This window comes from Nerophis lumbriciformis, linkage group LG24 (genome assembly GCF_033978685.3).
Source record: "Nerophis lumbriciformis linkage group LG24, RoL_Nlum_v2.1, whole genome shotgun sequence".
Classification (NCBI taxonomy): Eukaryota; Metazoa; Chordata; class Actinopteri; order Syngnathiformes; family Syngnathidae; genus Nerophis; species Nerophis lumbriciformis.
The window spans coordinates 14,757,947-14,775,950 of NC_084571.2; the positions used below are offsets into that span (position 1 = coordinate 14,757,947).

General features: G+C 38.1%; 1 protein-coding gene across 5 annotated transcripts in view; it reads right to left on the minus strand.

Moving 5' to 3' along the window:
• The window catches only part of LOC133620279 (trinucleotide repeat-containing gene 6A protein-like), a 91,292-nt gene extending 73,560 nt beyond the window's left edge, over positions 1 to 17,732 (minus strand). For 4 of the 5 annotated variants that reach the window (XM_061981627.1, XM_061981631.1, XM_061981629.1 and 1 more), the window contains exons 1-2: positions 17,571 to 17,732; positions 16,467 to 16,515 (exon numbers count right to left, since the gene is read on the minus strand). The gene's annotated coding sequence lies outside the window, so the exon portion shown is untranslated. Of the gene's footprint in view, positions 1 to 16,462; positions 16,516 to 17,570 lie in introns of all 5 variants that reach the window. The other variant, XM_061981628.1, reaches the window with a different exon arrangement.
• Between the last annotated feature and the right edge of the window lie 272 nt (positions 17,733 to 18,004).

Below are 18,004 nucleotides of genomic sequence, written 5' to 3' on the forward strand. Positions count from 1 at the left end.
ACGGGGGCGGGTGGTTGCTTACAGTAGAAGAAGAAGCGCTTCCTCTTCTATGGGGGCGGGTGCTTACCTTGGCGGTTGCTTGCCGTAGAAGAAGAAGCGCTTCCTCTTCTACGGGGAAAAAAGATGGCGGCTGTTTACCGTAGTTGCGAGACCTAAACTTTATGAAAATGAATCTTAATATTAATCCATATATAAAGCGCACCGGGTTATAAGCCGCACTGTCAGCTTTTGAGTAAATTTGTGGTTTTTAGGTGCGGCTAATAGTGCGGAAAATACGGTAAATGTAAAGTGATTAGCCAATTGTCTATTTTAGACCTCGAACAAAATAATACTGGAGGTTAGGTAGCTCATAGATGCATTTACGCTTTGTGAATTCTCTCCGGGAGCTCCAGCTGGCTAGCAGCGAGCTCATCTGCATAAACAGGAAGAGACTCCAGACAATGTGTCCAATAAAATTTACAGACACGTAACAATGACGCCTTTGCGACCCGCGAGCGAGTCTCAGCCTTTGACTCCGGAGAGGTGAAGTATTTGACGACTGGGAGTGAAAGACAGACAATACACAGGAGGTGACTGGGGTCGCTACAGCTACCACCGCACACGGGAGACCCACCATTTCCCCAACATCATAAACCAATAGATGAGGACTTTAAGATAGGGCGCTGTGGTGGCGGAACATTGTCGTATCATTTGCATGATTGTCTGACATGTATTTTTTTAAAGGCTAACAAAATGTTATATATTTAAATACAAACCTCTGTAATTAGTATCAACATATATTGTTCTTACATTATATCGTTTTACCGTTGCTGCTTGTTTTAGGGCTACAATGTAACTTTGCACTTTTGGTTTATTTACATTTTTTATTCTGCCCTCCTTGAATCTTGGAATTTATCCTGGCAAATAAGTAAACCGTATTTTAAATTAGAGAAGAAAAACAACTTGAGGTTGTTTAATGATAGACTATCAACAGTGAAGTTACTGTAACATGTATGTTAATATACAAATGAAGTGCACATACATGTAATAAAAACAAATCAACAATACATTTGGTATGAACAAAAAAACAAACAATACAATCATACAGGATAAAATGTTGATATTAATGCCGCTAGCTTAATGCTAACATACAATGGACCAGCCCATTGACAAGCTAATGAACATTTGCATTGCAATCGTTTTAAACGTGTACAAACGTTTAACAATTTAGATTTTAACAGAACAAAATTGTTCAAATTTTACAGACTTATACTCTCCAAACTGTGGAAACGAATATTGATGCTAACTCTGCAATACTACTGCCAGTCTGCTTCTCGCTCTGTGTGTGTGTGTGTGTGTGTGTGTGTATGTGTGTGTGTGTGTGTGGGGGTGGGGGGGCTACAGAATTATAATTTAAATTAAATGAGGGAAAACCGTGATTGAAAGTCGCACTTTGATAAACTCAGACTGACCAGCGCTAGCTAGATTAAATGCTAACCTGAATACAAGACAGTATCGACATATTTCCCATTAAGAAACATAACAGACCAAGAAATTGAACCTATAAGCTGTGCTCTCCATCAAGGAATATAACACCTTTTTTTATTCGTTTTTACAACTTTATTAACGTCCCATAAACCGGACGTTAAGCAAAGTGAACACTCAATTTGCCTTTATCAATTAAAAAAACATTCAAACTTTTACAAATGTTACCTTCCTGTGTTGCAATACCATAGTTTTTTATACTTGTTAATTGTATGAATGTATAGGAAACAATGTATGGTATCAATTTATCTCAAACATGCATACATATAACTTGCAAAATTCTCTTTTCTCTATACAGCATGTCTGAAAAGGAGTAGGAAGAAGCAAGGCTTATTCAATCCTACCACCTTTCCACTTCATATAAATTCCTAACACATATGTTCACTTCCTGTTCTCATCATTTGACAGTTTACATTTTAAATGCAGCAGTTCTCTTAATAAGTGGATTCTCCGAATCAGATCAATTACATCCTATTTTCAATTAAATTGAAGATAAGAATCCACATTTTAGTCAACACTCGTAGTTTGAACAGCCAGGTGATATAAATGCACAAAATCAGGCGATAAGTGACTTCTTCTCCACTCCTGCTGACAAAATAAAGCTTATGAACTTCAGCACAACAAGTCTAAGCTATTTTGGGCTCATGACGGTAGGAATCAGACATACGATGCTTTAAGACGACTCCGTCATAAGAAACTGTAGACGTACGTTTTTCTCGCCCAGTCATGCAATGAAGCCAATTTCAAAAGAAGATCAAGCATTGATGGTATTTGTAGCCTTGATGAGGAAGTGTTGATGTTTACAAGATGTGCACCCAAACATGACTCATGGACTTCAATGTCTGCATGGAAACACACACAAGACTGGCTGGGACGCTCGCGTGGCTAATTTGCATATCATTTGCATTAGTGTGTTCTCATAGAAGCTTCTCTGCCCCGACTCAATTAACGGGATGGAGAAAGTGATCTAATGGACACAAGCAGACATTGAACTACATCATCACTGGGTCGGGTCGTTTCAGGTCACCCTAACACAGCGTTTCTCAAAGTGTGGGGCGCGCCCCACTGGTGGGGAATAGAGACATGACAGGTGGGGCGCGAGGAACGGGAGGAAATTTCACTTTACATTTTTTTTTTAATTATTATATTCTTAGATTATTTTTTTACTATGCTTTCATTTTCTATACACACTGTAAATCACTTTGGGATTCTGTCTGTGGAATCCGCTATATAAATAAATGGAAATTACCGGTACTTATTTTTACTGTAGGCTTTATATTTCTCGGTACGAGCGAAAGTTTGACAGACATAGCAACAGTAACTAATGGGGGCGGGGCTAAGCGGAACAAACTTTCGCGCGGATGGGTAGCAGGCTAATGTGTGGATCACAATTACACAAATATATACATTTGTGACTCGCACCTCAAATGTCGTCGAGCCAGAGCCAGCGCCTGCAGAGAAACAAAAATCTGACGGGCACACACTGTGTCATTCACCGGGAAGCACTCGCGTCAAGGCAGCTCAGCCCCGAACTCAATGAGGTTTTAACAGATGTTGTGAGCGCGGTAAATTTGATCAAAACACGACCACTGAAAGCGCGACTGTTCTCTGCACTGTGTGAGGAAATGGGAGCTGATCATACAGCCGTGCTGTTTCACAGTGAAGCAAGGTGGCTCTCCTGGGGGAAAGTGCTGTCACTTGCCCTGTCTTGCCAAATGCATAGCTCCTCCTTTTTTTTTTGCAAAGATTGCAAAGTGGCACTTTTATTGTATTTATTATTGAACTTGATGCAAGTTATTTGATTTATTATTGAACTTGATGCAAGTTATAACACTTTTTTTGATTTATTATTGAACTTGATGCAAGTTATAACACTTTTGTTTTATTTATTATTGAACTTGATGCAAGTTATAACACTTTTTTTGACTTATTATTGAACTTGATGCAAGTTATTTGAAGTATTATTGAACTTGATGCAAGTTATAACACTTTTATTTGATTTATTATTGAACTTGATGCAAGTTATAACACTTTTTTTTTTTAATTGAACTTGATGCAAGTTATAACACTTTTGTTTTATTTATTATTGAACTTGATGCAAGTTATAACACTTTTTTTTATTTATTATTGAACTTGATGCAAGTTATTTGATTTATTATTGAACTTGATGCAAGTTATAACACTTTTTGATTTATTATTGAACTTAATGCAAGTTATAACACTTTTTTGATTTATTATTGAACTTGATGCAAGTTATAACACTTGTATTTGATTTATTATTGAACTTGATGCAAGTTATAACACTTTTTTTGATTTATTATTGAACGTGATGCAAGTTATAACACTTTTTTTTATTTATTATTGAACTTGATGCAAGTTATAACAGTTTTTTTTATTTATTATTGAACGTGATGCAAGTTATAACACTTTTTTTGATTTATTATTGAACTTGATGCAAGTTATAACACTTTTGTTTTATTTATTATTGAACTTGATGGAAGTTATTTTATTTATTATTGAACTTGATGCAAGTTATACCACAGCTGCACAGTTATTTTATTTATTATTGAACTTAATGTTATTTTATGTTATTGAGTTTGAATGTATACAACTTGATGTTCAATACATTTGAAAATGTTAAAGCTTGGCATTAGCGCTCTGTTGGGGTGATGGGGGCAGGTGGGGCTTGAAAACTCCCCCTTGTCCAAAGTGGGGGATGACAAAAAAAGTTTGAGAACCACTGCCCTAACACGACACCAGCAGAGGCGTTGTGAAGTCAAAGTCAAGTAGGTTGTGGTTTTTAATTGCTTGTATTTAGTCACGTGACTTCTTCCAGGAAGTGAAAAGCAGTGGTGGTCAACCAAGCCAAGATGGCTTCTAAACCGCAAGCAGCGCGGAAACTACCCGAGTACCAAAGAGGCTTAAATCTTCCTGCTAAAATCAGATACGAGCAAAAATTCCAACTATGCAATGGAATAGATCCCTATATAAAGAATTGTCGAGTAATCAAGGATTTTACGTCTGTTTAGTTCCCAAACATATCGAACTATCTGGTGCTACATGACTAAACAGATGAAAACGTGGAAAAGCATGGAGCTCTACAATTTATTTGTGTGTGGCTGGGTCGAGGACATTGGTGTCAAGACTCTCCCGGATAAATATGCATCGTTTTAGTAAGGGTACATTTGTATTTCATGATTTAACTGTGTCTACTGCCATGTTTGTTTTTCCCGTCTTTATCAAAACTATAGATGTCAACATCGTATATGTGCTGAAAGATTAATTTATGATTGTTTACCAAAATATAACTATAGATGTCAACATTGTGTATGTGCTGAAATAATATTTTATGATTGTTTATCAACACATAACTATAGCTGTCAACATTGTGTATGTGCTGAAATATTCATTTATGAGTGTTATCTTTGGTAAGAACGTAACTCTTAGGTTTTGCTCACATTTGATTTCTTTATTTAGACTCGCCGAGTTGGTGCTTTACGAAACACTCGTGGCAAACGTGTTTAAGAAATACAAATGATAAAGATAATACTTAAATTGTAAATAATAAACGTTAAGTATATCAAACAAACCTTTAACGAAGTGATCACTGCAAACTTGCGCATTCCTCCACTCTGCTCCCTTGGATTGGAATGTGAGCTGCTTTTTTGTTGTCGTTTCGTAAAATCTTGCACCCTTTTTGATTGCTTCTCGAGGAACTCTGAATAAACTTTCACCCTTTTTGCGATTTGAACGATTCGTAAAGCCCAAAACAACACAAGCATAGGGATTTTTTTCTTCGAGAAAGCCTAAATGGCGCCTAGTACCCATTGAGAACAGAGCTAGCTTGACCACCACGCGTACTTAATGGGCGGGACGTAACGTCGGTAACATCCAAGCAATAGTGCTGGGCCCATAAAACCATATCAACATATATCGTGATAGACACACAAATGTGTTTGACAAAACGTTTGATATTTTTTAGTAGGAAGAAAGCGGAAACAAGGTTGGTTGCATGAAACAAAGGCACTTGCTCTTTGTTAACCGAGCAAAACAGTATCAACTATCAAGTTGGGTTGCACAATTTTGTTGACATGTGCTGTGCTTACACCATACACTGTAGTTTACCACGGCCCAGTGAATTAGTAGTGGCAGTATTTTGCCTTTGCTAACAAGATGATGCATGACTAAGGACAACCATGTCCATAGAGTTCACTGCCAATTCAGCTCCTGTAAGAAAACTGGCTCAAATGTCTTGAATCTGGTCAGAACTCGCACAGGTCATTGCCATCCGAGCGCTCTTTTTCCTCTAGGTGTGGTTTTACTGCGTGAGGGGCCAATGGTCCACAAGCCAACCAATGCAGCTCTGTTGCAACAGCAAAGGAATTTATTGCCGGGCAGTATTTAGCTCTGAGTATTTGGTTGAAAAGCATTGCGGACTCGGATTAGAAGAAAATACATTAAGGGGATCAACAGCCCTGACAAGTTGGCTAATCAAAAGCGAAAGTAAAGTCAACGACAAGGACCGCACTTTATGCAACCATTGTACTTTCAGAATGAAAGTCAAGCTCATGTTTAAGTGAACCATTATTGTCTGGATGTAAACATATGACTAAATAGAAACAGATTTCAAGGTAATGGCCTAAAAGCTAGTAGCATACATCAAACACTGCACATTACTAGTTAATAGTAGTAGCACTGTCTTGCAGATGTATTCCTATGACAAGTAGTAGGATAAAGGACACCATGTGCTATATGGACTAAACATCTTTGAAAGGATAGAAAGTCAATGTTGGAAGAAAAGATTTAGAAGGCAAGGATTACGAAAACCTTGTGGCTACAGGAAATAAACATATGCAATATTTTGTACTCAGTTTGATAAACAGCAACAGGACAAACAAAAACCAAGACAATGTCACGAAACAAGTAGACTGCTACATATGTTTGGCTTTTTGTCAAACAACTTTCCAAATACGAAAGGATTGTAGTCTCAGGTGACAATCGTTTTGACAACTCAGCGTGCTTTAAAATGGCTAACTTAGCTTTGGACAGGCCTCGAAGTAAATCACAGTTCTAATAAATAGGGGGGCCCCCATCCATTCTCAGCCAAAAACTTAAGTATCGGATGATATCAGCTTGCATGTGAAATGTGCGATACTAGCAGTCCTGCAGAGCGTTTATTTGTGTATAATTTAATCTGCGATACAAGCAGCCCCGCAAAATTTTTACTTGTGTGTGATATCATGTGCGACACAAGCAGTCCTGCAGTCTGTTTACATGTGTGTGATACAATGTGCGACACAAGCAGTCCTGCAGTCTATTTACTTGTGTGTGATATCATGTGCGATACAAGCAGTCTTACAGTGTTTACATGTGTGTGATATCATGCACGATACAAGCAGTCCTGCAGCGTGTTTACTTGTGTGTATTATGTGCGATACAAGCAGCCCTTCAACATGTTTACATGTGTGTGATATCATGTGCGATACAAGTAATCCTGCAGCGTGTTTACTTGTGTGTGATATCATGTGCAATACAAGCAGTCCTGCAGCGTGTTTACTTGTGTGTAATATCACGTGCCAAACACGCAGTCCTGCAGCATGTTGTGTGTGATATCATGTGCGATGCAAGCAGTTCTGTAGCGTGTTTACTTGTGTGTTTTATGTGCGATCCAAGCAGTCATTCAGCGTGTTTACTTGTGTGTGATATCATGTGCGATACAAGCAGTCCTGCTGCGTGTTTACTTGTGCAAAGCTGGACAGCCAGTTAACAGCTAAATGTCCTCTAATGAGCACATCATTACTTCTATTTTACTAAAGTCATTTACAAAAGGCAAACATGGCAGCTACACAACACCGAAGCACACAATAGCATACAAGCTAGACATAGGTAATAATCATTCAACAATAAAACGTGACATTTGTCAATATAAACAAGTATCAAATAATTATAGTTACACATTACTTACACATACAGTTTTCAAGGCAGAAGCGTATTAGAAAGTATCCAGTAACAAATGTGTTCGTATCATTCAACTTACTGCGTCATGAGCTTTACTTCATGAAAAATTGGTACCAATAAGTGTCACTAAAAGGCAATTACTACTCCACTTAAAGACAGCATAAGTCCATTCAAGACTGTTAATAATAAATAGGTTAGTGTTTTTCATAACTACCATTGTTCTGTTTGACTCATTTCACCTGATCAAACCTTTTCTAACATTCCACACTACTAAATAATAAATGTATGATTCCTGCTGATATTGGATCAATATCGGTATGGGACGTGAAAAGGTTGTATCGAGGCACCTCCACTACTAAAGTGCGAATCAATTTAGAATCGGAATAAATATAAGTTGTTATTTGGATGTGAATTATTTTTCTAAGCAGCACGAGTAGTAGTAGAAGTTATTTTGACACTTGATGGTTGGAGTGTTAAGTAAACATTGCTTGTGCAGCCAAATACTATCATTTCCTTTTGGAAAAAGTTCCAAATGTGAGGCTGACCAACATCCCAGGCTGTGTTCAACTTTAGTGCTCTCGGATGGAGCAGGTCGAGGCACATTCCCAATAAAACATGCAGGTGAGGGACGAGCTGCCCTTTGTGTGGCTGCATGTGGACAAACTTTGTGGACACAATGAGCCCAACACAAACATGTCCCCGCACACAAAAACATCAGGACCCCGGCTTGTCACTGCGCCATTTAAAACAGCAAAGCTTACTCAGCACAATGCGGCCCAGACCAAACCCGACCCCCCGATTCAATTCAAACGGAACTGCATGTGCTTGCATAAGCGCCAGCTGCCCGTCCAGTGCCCGCACACACAACACGTACATCTTCGCTTTATCAATGAGTACGTCGATTATTGTAGGAAAATATCCTTTCGTGTGCTTATGGGTATGGACGATCTCCATCCTCGATGATAGTGACTGTCGAACGGCCTTGACCAAGTTAATTCGCAACGTTTACCCCTTTTCACTTATCTCTTAACATTTCTTTGACGCACTCCCACCAGAAAGATCTGCCTTACACTTGGGAAACAGAATGAGGGGCAAAATGTTGACTGAGAACAACAGTACTGTCCGTTTTCAATGTAGTACATTATCTCTACTAGGGATAAACGGTGTATTAATAAACGCCGTTAGTATTACCCTTTAAAATTAAAATGATTGTAAGAACCGTGATTGATAAAACTACTGCTCATTAGCCTGATTAAATGCGAAAACAAAGACAAATAATGACAACAGAAAGTGATCTTGCATGTCACAAACAGGAAGTGATGTGCCTAATACCTGTTAATTGTTGATTTAAAAAATACAAAACTTCTACAAATTAAAATGAAAGATTGTCATATTTAAACACTCAAACAAAAATAATATGCCCCTAAAGAAGACAGAACAGTATTCAATATTTCTTCTGCCATTTGTGTGTCAATCTATTTTATTATTTGTTTTAAAGAAAACCTGGTTCAGAGATTTCAGTGTGTGTATTCAACAATACCGTGATAATTTTGGTCACAATAACCATCAAAATAAAATACTTATATTGTTACATCCCTAATCTCCACCTGCAGGCACGGTTCTACTTCCAGACTTGCGAACATTGAGGAACTGTTCATACTGTAGTACTTTCTTGGCCCACACTTTCAACATCCCTGCTTTTATAGTTTAAGGATGACTAACTGACACTAAACCTGCAGAAAATAGTTATTTTCAGGTTTCTTTATGTTTACATTTTCACACTTTGCACTATTTTCTTACATTTAATTACACATTTCTTATATATTCCTTATTTTTGCACCTTCATTTTAAGAGCTTATTGTTAAGTGTTCAATGTGATTTTACTATTCCCTTGACATTGCTTGAGCTTTTTCAGGTTTGTGTTGACATTTCCTTTCTGCCTTGATAGCTGAGGGATTATAATCAGAGGAAGGTTACATTTTAAATAAAATCTTTTTTTCCTGCTCTTTAATTTCCATAGGTCAAAAAATTCCAATAATTATCAATGTTGACTGATATAAAGCGGTAGAAAATGGATGGCTGGATGGATAATCATAATATTTAAATAATTACTACATAACAAACATTCCTTTCCATAGTTAAATAAGAATAACAGGGCAAATTAAAGTTACACAGACGTTATTTCCTAGCACTAAACCTGCAGAAAATAGTTCCTCTCAGGTTACACTTTATGAAGAATTTCTTATTTTTGCACCTTCATTTTAAGAGATTATTGTTAAGTGTTCAATATGATTTTACTATTTTGTTGACATTGAGTGTTTTCCATGCTTGTGTTGACATTTTCTGTATGCCTTGATAGCTGAGGGCATTATAATCCGAGGAAGGTTACATTTCTAATAAAACTGTTTATACTAAATATATTTTTTGATTTTGATATTGACTGACATTAAACACTTATATCGTGATACAGTTTTCAACCATGTATCCCAGGCCTACTAATGAGATAAGGGAAGCATTATGGAAGATTAAACTAACTAAACAATCACTTTAGCTGCAAATGTTGATTTGAAATCGGAGAAAGCGTTCACGAAAGTAGGCTGTACGCACTTTGAACGAGTCTTCACTACACAGGACCACTGAAAATAAAGCATTCACAAGAGAATTATGTTTTAACTACCTGAATAAATTAGACAAGTTTATATTCGGACACTGTTATACAATATGTGTGTATGTATGTATACATATATATACACACATATATATATATATACATATAGATACACACACACACACACACATATGTGTGTGTGTGTGTGTGTATGTATACCGTATTTTCCGCACTATAAGGCGCACCTAAAAACCACAAATTTTCTCAAAAGCTGACAGTGCGCCTTATAACCCGGTGCGCTTTATATATGGATTAATATTACGATTTATTTTCATAAAGTTTCGATCTCGCAACTACGGTAAACAGCCGCCATCTTTTTTCCCGGTAGAACAGGAAGCGCTTCTTCTTCTACGCAAGCAACCGCCAAGGTAAGCACCCGCCCCCATAGAACAGAAAGCGCTTCTTCTTCTACTGTAAGCAACCACCCGCCCGCGTAGAAGAAGAAAAAGCGTGCGGATATTACCGTACGTTTCATTTCCTTTGTGTGTTTACATCTGTAAAGACCACAAAATGGCTCCTACTAAGCGACAGGGATCCGGTTCATGAAAAGACGCAATCTCTCCATCCGCACACGGATTACTATTTCACAGCAACTGATATTCCTGTGAACCGCACTGTGGATACAACGGGAGCACGTACGGTGAATATTCGCACCACAGGGAATGAGAAGTCATCCTTCACTATGGTTCTAGCTTGCCATGCTAATGGCCAGAAACTTCCACCCATGGTGATATTCAAAAGGAAGACCTTGCCAAAAGAGACCTTTCCAGCCGGCGTCATCATAAAAGCTAACTCGAAGGGATGGATGAAGAAAAGATGAGCGAGTGGTTAAGGTAAGTTTAAGTTTACGCGAAGAGGCCGGGTGGCTTTCTTCACGCAGCTCCGTCCATGTTGATATACGATTCCATGCGCGCCCACATCACGCTGGTTTTAATATATTATTAAAGTTTGACTGACCTATTTGACTGTTTTTTTGACATTCCTTTAGCGCAGTTAGATGCGGCTTACAACACGGGGCGGCTTATAGGTGGACAAAGTTTTGAAATATGCCGTTCATTGAAGGCGCGGCTTATAACCCAGGGCGCCTTATGGTGCGGAAAATACGGTATATATATATACACATGTTCCTTATTCGGGTATATAGAAACAACACGTAGGAACTAAAGTGCAGTATTTTAAAAACAAAATAAATACAAAATATAAAGAATGTGCTACTTTAAATTAGTATTTTGGTCCAATAATATTTAAATAATTCTGGCATAACAAATTCCTTTCCATACTTACGAATAACAGACCAATTAAATGTTACACAGTCATAACTTCCTGGCACTAAACCTGCAGAAAAGTTATTCTTTGCTTTTATTTTCAAACTCCGCACTATTTTACACTTTATGAAGCATTTCTTACATAGTCATTTTTGCACATTCATTTAAAGAGCTTATTGTTAAGTGTTCAATGTGATTTTACTACTTTGTTTACGCTGTTTGAGTGTTTTCCATGCTTGTTCTGACATTTCTTTTCCTTTCTGCCTAGATAGCTTGGGGCAATATAATCAGAGGAATACTACATTTCAAATAAAAATGTTTACATGTAATATATATTTAATCTGCTTATTTTTCATACCAGGTTTCTGCAGGTCTAATTTAATTATTTGTAATGCCATTTCAAAGTCCATGTCCTACTGCAGATAGTTAGATAAGTATAGTCAAAAGCATACAATCATCTGTACAGACACGATTGTAAGCATTTAACACGAATAATGTTGAATAGTTGAAATAGACAAATTAAGCACTCATGTGATCACAATATATAAAAATGCAAGTAACCCTTTCAAATGCAATAAATACCATGACTATATTTTTTCATTCTCCTAAATAGGTAAACAAACAAACAAAATGAACTCTATAAATCTATGTTAGCAAAAAATGCACTTCAATATTCAACACCTTGAAGTGCATTTTTCAGGTGGTTTGTTCTGTCGTCTTTTTTGTTGCCAATGCCATCATGCCATACTTGCTGGTTCATCCTATGATTGTATGACATTTATTTAACGCCTCTGGACATCGTATTTAATGCTTTTTAAAGTTTTCGCAAAATCAATTTAATGTCTTAATGCTTTTTAATGACCCTGTCCATAAATCATAAGAAATATAAATTATCAATATCAACCAATTAGGGTTGTACGGTATACCGATACTAATAAAGTACTGCGGTACTAATGAATTAAAAAACGATCCTATACTGCTTCTGAAAAAGTATTTTTCACCCCCAGACATGACGACACGCCGCCGTGACATTGCTGGTAAAACGAGCAGAGGCGCATGTTAGGCAATGCACACGCGTGGCGTACTTACAAGAAGAAACAGTGTGCAGACATAAAAGTGAGAATGGACGCGTTTTGGCTTAAAACGGACGATAAAATTGAAGCTACAGGCACTGAAGCGCCACTCTGCAAGAAGTGCTTAGCTTTTGCTCTTGTAAGCCGTTAGCTAGCTAGCGGCTAACGTCCATCCGCAGTCGGTAGTGTTTAAGCTACTTTTAAATCCCTAATCCTCAAATAAAGTCAGCTTCTTACAAGTATCATCCCTGCAGGACGAGGAATAGCTAAACATGTTTCCCTACACACCGTAGGAGGATGCAATAGCGCTCCTCAATGTAAACAAATGGCTGGATCTATACATACATCGACTGTAATGATACGAAGTACAAAAGCTGTACACAGTCGACACCACAATGATTACATTGATATTTTTATTATCACAAAATCTTTTGCCTTTTTTTTATTGTTAAAGTAGGTCTGGGCGATATATCGCGGGTTTGTCTCTGTGCGATATAGAAAATGACTATATCGTGATATTCGAGTATGCGTTCTCACGCAGTTGCTTTTAGCTGCGGGCATTACCCTACAGGCTCTTCCCACTCTTTCCTGTGTCTCCTTCTCACAGACAGCAACGCAGCTTCTACACACGTCACATACTGTCACGACATACGTCACATTCGTATACGCCCTCCTTGAGCAGAGAGGTAGCAGCATGGCTAACATTTGCTGTGATGCTAGCAGTAATAGGAGCGAAAGAAGGTGCGAATCTGGTAACAAATGAAGGAATAATTAATTCCCTCAAAAAACAGCAGGGGGTCCATTGTCTGGCGGTGGTTTGGCTTCAAGTGGGAATATGTCGAACAGGCAATCGTAGTTTGTCAAGTGTGGGGCGAAAGCGTTGCTATAAAAAGTAGCATTACTGCTAAAATGTAGCATCATTTGAAAAGTCACCTGCTAGAGAATGAACAGTGCTTACTCTGCATGTCAACATCTCCGTTCGGTGCCACACGCCCACACCATCAAAATGCAGAGGCAAACATTTCCAGATCAACACCGTATGAAAAAAATGTTGATTTTTTTTTGTTGTGATTTCCTTCTTTGCATGAAAGTTTTAAAGTAGAATATATTAATGCAGTATGAAGAAGAATGTTTTAATGTAGACACATAGAATCATCATACTGCTGTGATTATATGCATCAAGTGTTCATTCAAAATATTGAGATATATATCGTGTATCGCGATATGGCCTTAAAATATTGCGATATTAAAAAAAGGCCATATCGCCCAGCCATATGTTAAAGTCATTAAATACAACCCCGGAGACATGAAAACTTTAATTATGACCAATGTATGATCCTGTAACTACTTGGTATTGGATTAATGGCAACATTTGTAGTATCACCCAAAACGAATGTAAAGTATCAAACAACAGAATAATAAATGATTATTACATTTTAACAGAAGTGTAGATCAGACCTGGGCAAATTGAGGCCCGGGGGCTGCATCTGGCCCACCGGACATCCCCCAAAAAAATGTTGTAGATCTTTAAGATGGAAACTGTAGCTGCCATTATGATGTGCAGTGATGTTTTCAAATTACTGTAAGTCTTGAACTATACAAAGTATTTCAATGGTTTGAATCTGCGCTTTTGCATGATATACTAGTTACCAGTGTTGGGTTAGTTACTGAAAACCAGTAACTAGTTACAGTTACTATATTTCAAAAGTAACTCAGTTACTAACTCAGTTACTTACACCAAAAAGTAATGAGTTACTGTGAAAAGTAACTATTTAGTTACTTCTTCTACCTTTTTTTTTTAAAGCTCCCATTAATGCCCTTTTAACGTTCATTTCAGTACTGTTATTGCACTGGAGAATAATACAATCTGTTGATCAACTTGACATGCATTTGCATCACTGAACTCTGCTAAGCTATGTGGTCTACATACAACACACAAAGAAAAAGATATGTTTCAAAGGGCCAATTTATTTCAGGCCAGAACAAATTGACAAAACTATTTTAAATAGCTGCAACATAACATACATAAGTAACAAACAGCATAATAACAACATAGCTGTAAAGCTGCCTTCACCTAAGGAAGGCACACGTGACATACACAAAGCCTAACCAAGCAGATTTGAATTGTTGTTTTGGGCAGTAGACGGGATCTTTGATCCAAGACACAACTTACATTTAACTAAAATGTTATTTTCTTTGTGCTCGACAAAAGAAAATATGTGAGAATATCTCATACTTGCCAACCCTTCTGAATTGCAGTGCCTCTTCCCGGGACAACCATTCTCCCAAATTTCTCCCGATTTCCAGCCGGACTTAAGGCACGCCCCCTCCAGGTCCGTGCGGACCTGAGTGAGGACAGCCTGTCGTCACGTCCGCTTGGCCAACCAAAAAGTAACCACAGAACGCTATACCGATAGTGTTCTGTGGTTACTTTTTGGTTGGCTAACGGTTTACGTTGTATTGCGCACCCCCCCCCCTCCCTTCCCACACCCATACACAGAGCGCAGAGGAAGATTCAGAAGCACGTCACTGCTTCGCTGCAATAAAACACACTCAGATCTTCTGTTTGTAGCCGATACTACATTAAAAAAAATAACGTAAAATAACGCAGTAACGCATCATGTAGTAACGGTAACTGAGTTACTGAATATAAAAAATAACGCGTTAGATTACTAGTTTTCGCCGAAACTAACGGCGTTACAGTAACGCGTTACAAAGTAACGCATTAGTCCCAACACTGCTAGTTACTATTTTTACAACAAAGTTCTAAAGCTTAGTGATATATCAGATACGTCAGATTGTAGGTGGGGTTTTTTTACCCTTCGCGTTCATATTTCAGTGTGTTTGTTGCATTTTTGTTGCGTTTCGCTTGATTGTAAAAGGGAGAGAGGGGATGTGACGTTCATATTTTGTCAATATTCAGTGTTTTATCGTTCATAGTTAATATTGTAAACCCCACATTCTTTATTTTCATGTACATTCTGGGTGTCCCATTCAGTTATAAAATTTAAAATCCCATTCCGTTTTTTAAGGCGGTCTGTCATAACGTTTTTAGCATTTAATGAGTAATTTTTGTGAGGTTTTGTATTAGTGTTCCTAAAAATAGATATACTGTCCGCCAGACACTTTTTTTCTCTAAATGTGCCCCCCCCCGAGTCAAAATAATTGCCCAGGCCTGGTGTAGATAGAACATGTTAAAACAGAAAGTAAGCAGATATTAACAGTAAATTAACAAGTAGATTAATAATTCATTTTCTACCACTTTTCCCTTATAATTTTGACAAAATAATAGAAAAGGAAATTACAATATGTTACAGCATACGTCAGTAGACAAACGAGGAGTCTTTGTTTGTTTACCTACTACTAAAAAACAAGTTCACTATTCTATTTAATGACAAAAAATGTTCTTTGATTGCAAAAAGAAACGCATGTTCAATATATAATAATATAATGTATAGTAATACATTATATTTGTCTATTACATGACCGCTTATATGTTAGCTACCTCGCTTTGTTTATGATGTATATTTTCTGCTGGATATACTCTCTATTTTATGCTGCAGCTGTTACATATACTGTAATATTGTACATGGTAATTGGGATTTGTTATATTATATAACAATATATCAGTATGTTATATACGGTGTATATAATATGTAAATATTACATATACGTTACAGTTTATGTTGCTACTATGGTACAGTTTTAGTCTACTTTGTACCTTTTGTTTTCGCCCTCTTTTGGTGCACGATCCTTTCCATCCTTTGTAACTGAGCTACTGTGTGGAACAATTTCCCTTGTGGGTGAATAAAGTTTGTCTAAGTCTATGTAAGATAGCCAATAATTACATTTTTTATGGTCCCCTTTATTTTGAAAAGTATCGAAATGCATTTTGGTACCAGTGCCAGAATATATCAGTGTCGGAACAAGCCTACAAACAATATAAAACACTTCTATGCAGTTTGGTGACTAACCGACCTGTTAAGATGCTTCAGTTTCTTTGGTGGCAAGGCTTCCAATTCCGAATCTAGAAAAGAGAAACACAGATACGGTTAATAATCACACATACTAAAGTCCACCAATTCCAAAACAAATGATTTATTGACCCATAGTGGGTGTTGGCGGAGAGAATAAAGAATAGCAACAGTAACACCAGCTGGCAATTATTGGTTATTATGTTGTGGGGACTATTCCAAGCATGTCGGAAAGCCAGTTGCTCTGCAAAAAAAAAAAACTTGCAGGTTCAGGTCCAACTAGATGTGTGTCTGGCTGGTGCGTTTCGGTGCGAGTTGCAGCTCAGGTCCTGATCGGCCATTATCTCCTCAGCTGTTGGCAGACTCGGCTTAAACCAACATGGCTCCTCAACACTCGCATACTTTCACAGCGCAACCCAGACTCTCTTCTACAATGTCTGCAAAACATTATTTACGCACGCGATCGTCTTTTATTTCCACACAAAAAAGATGTGATGTGTGCACACACACAAATGCATCCGTGTTTACCTGCACGGGCCAGCCGATGACTATTGGCCTTTTACCCGCAGAGGGAACATTTACGCGGCATTCTAATAGAAAACAACACGGTAAGCTAACATAAAAGGCTGCTGGCTTGCATTACAATCTGCGTGCTTAAATTAGCATGGCGGCTAATGCTAACGCCTGCTAACATGCTAACAGTGCTAAAGCAGATCATTAACTTGCAGAGCCGTCGCGTTAAAAACACCGAATGTTAAATGCAAACCGTCGCTAGTTCGTTCAAAATACGCATTGAGCACACAAGTATGTCGGAAATGTATCTTTATAATTAATGGGCTAGCTAACATTCCATTTTTTTATTTAAATGACCTGCCGCGCGGTGTTAGCATTAAAAGCGTAATCTGCCAGTATTACGAGTCCAATTGCTGTTTTAGTTGTTGTTGCACACATTCGAGGGGACTGGCGTGTTTGCTTACCTCCGCCGACTAAACAACAACTTTATCCCCAGCAGGAGGAGATATTCGCCCGCTAAGGTTACATGAGCTCCGCATCAAGCGGACAGGGGACAAAAACATACAAAAAAAACCCAACCAAAAACGAACCTTACCTCATTGAAGTATAAAGTGCAACAGAGTGGAAGAGGAAAGCCGACTGGTAAGGCTACAAAAAAAAAGAGAAATTCAACGCGTTTGCAGCATCTAGTGAGGGAAGCATTCGTCCTGCGTGATCGCCATTTTCTTCTTGAACTGCTGCTAGCTTGCTAGCATTCTGAACGCTAGCTGTCGGAGCCCGGTGCGCGTGCACGCCGGAGGGAGAGGGGGAGGAGCGGGAGGTGTGTGCCCCCGCGCGCGCGCGCATACAGGAAATACTCTCCACTTCCTGTGGCTGCCAAGCACACACAACCCGCAAATAAACGTCAGGTGACATGATGTGCGGCGCATGCGCATCGGCAGACATGATTAATATGTCATGTCACAAGTGACAATCTGGTATTACATTTAATTAGGCAGTAATTACCAGATAATGTCATTGTAACATTAT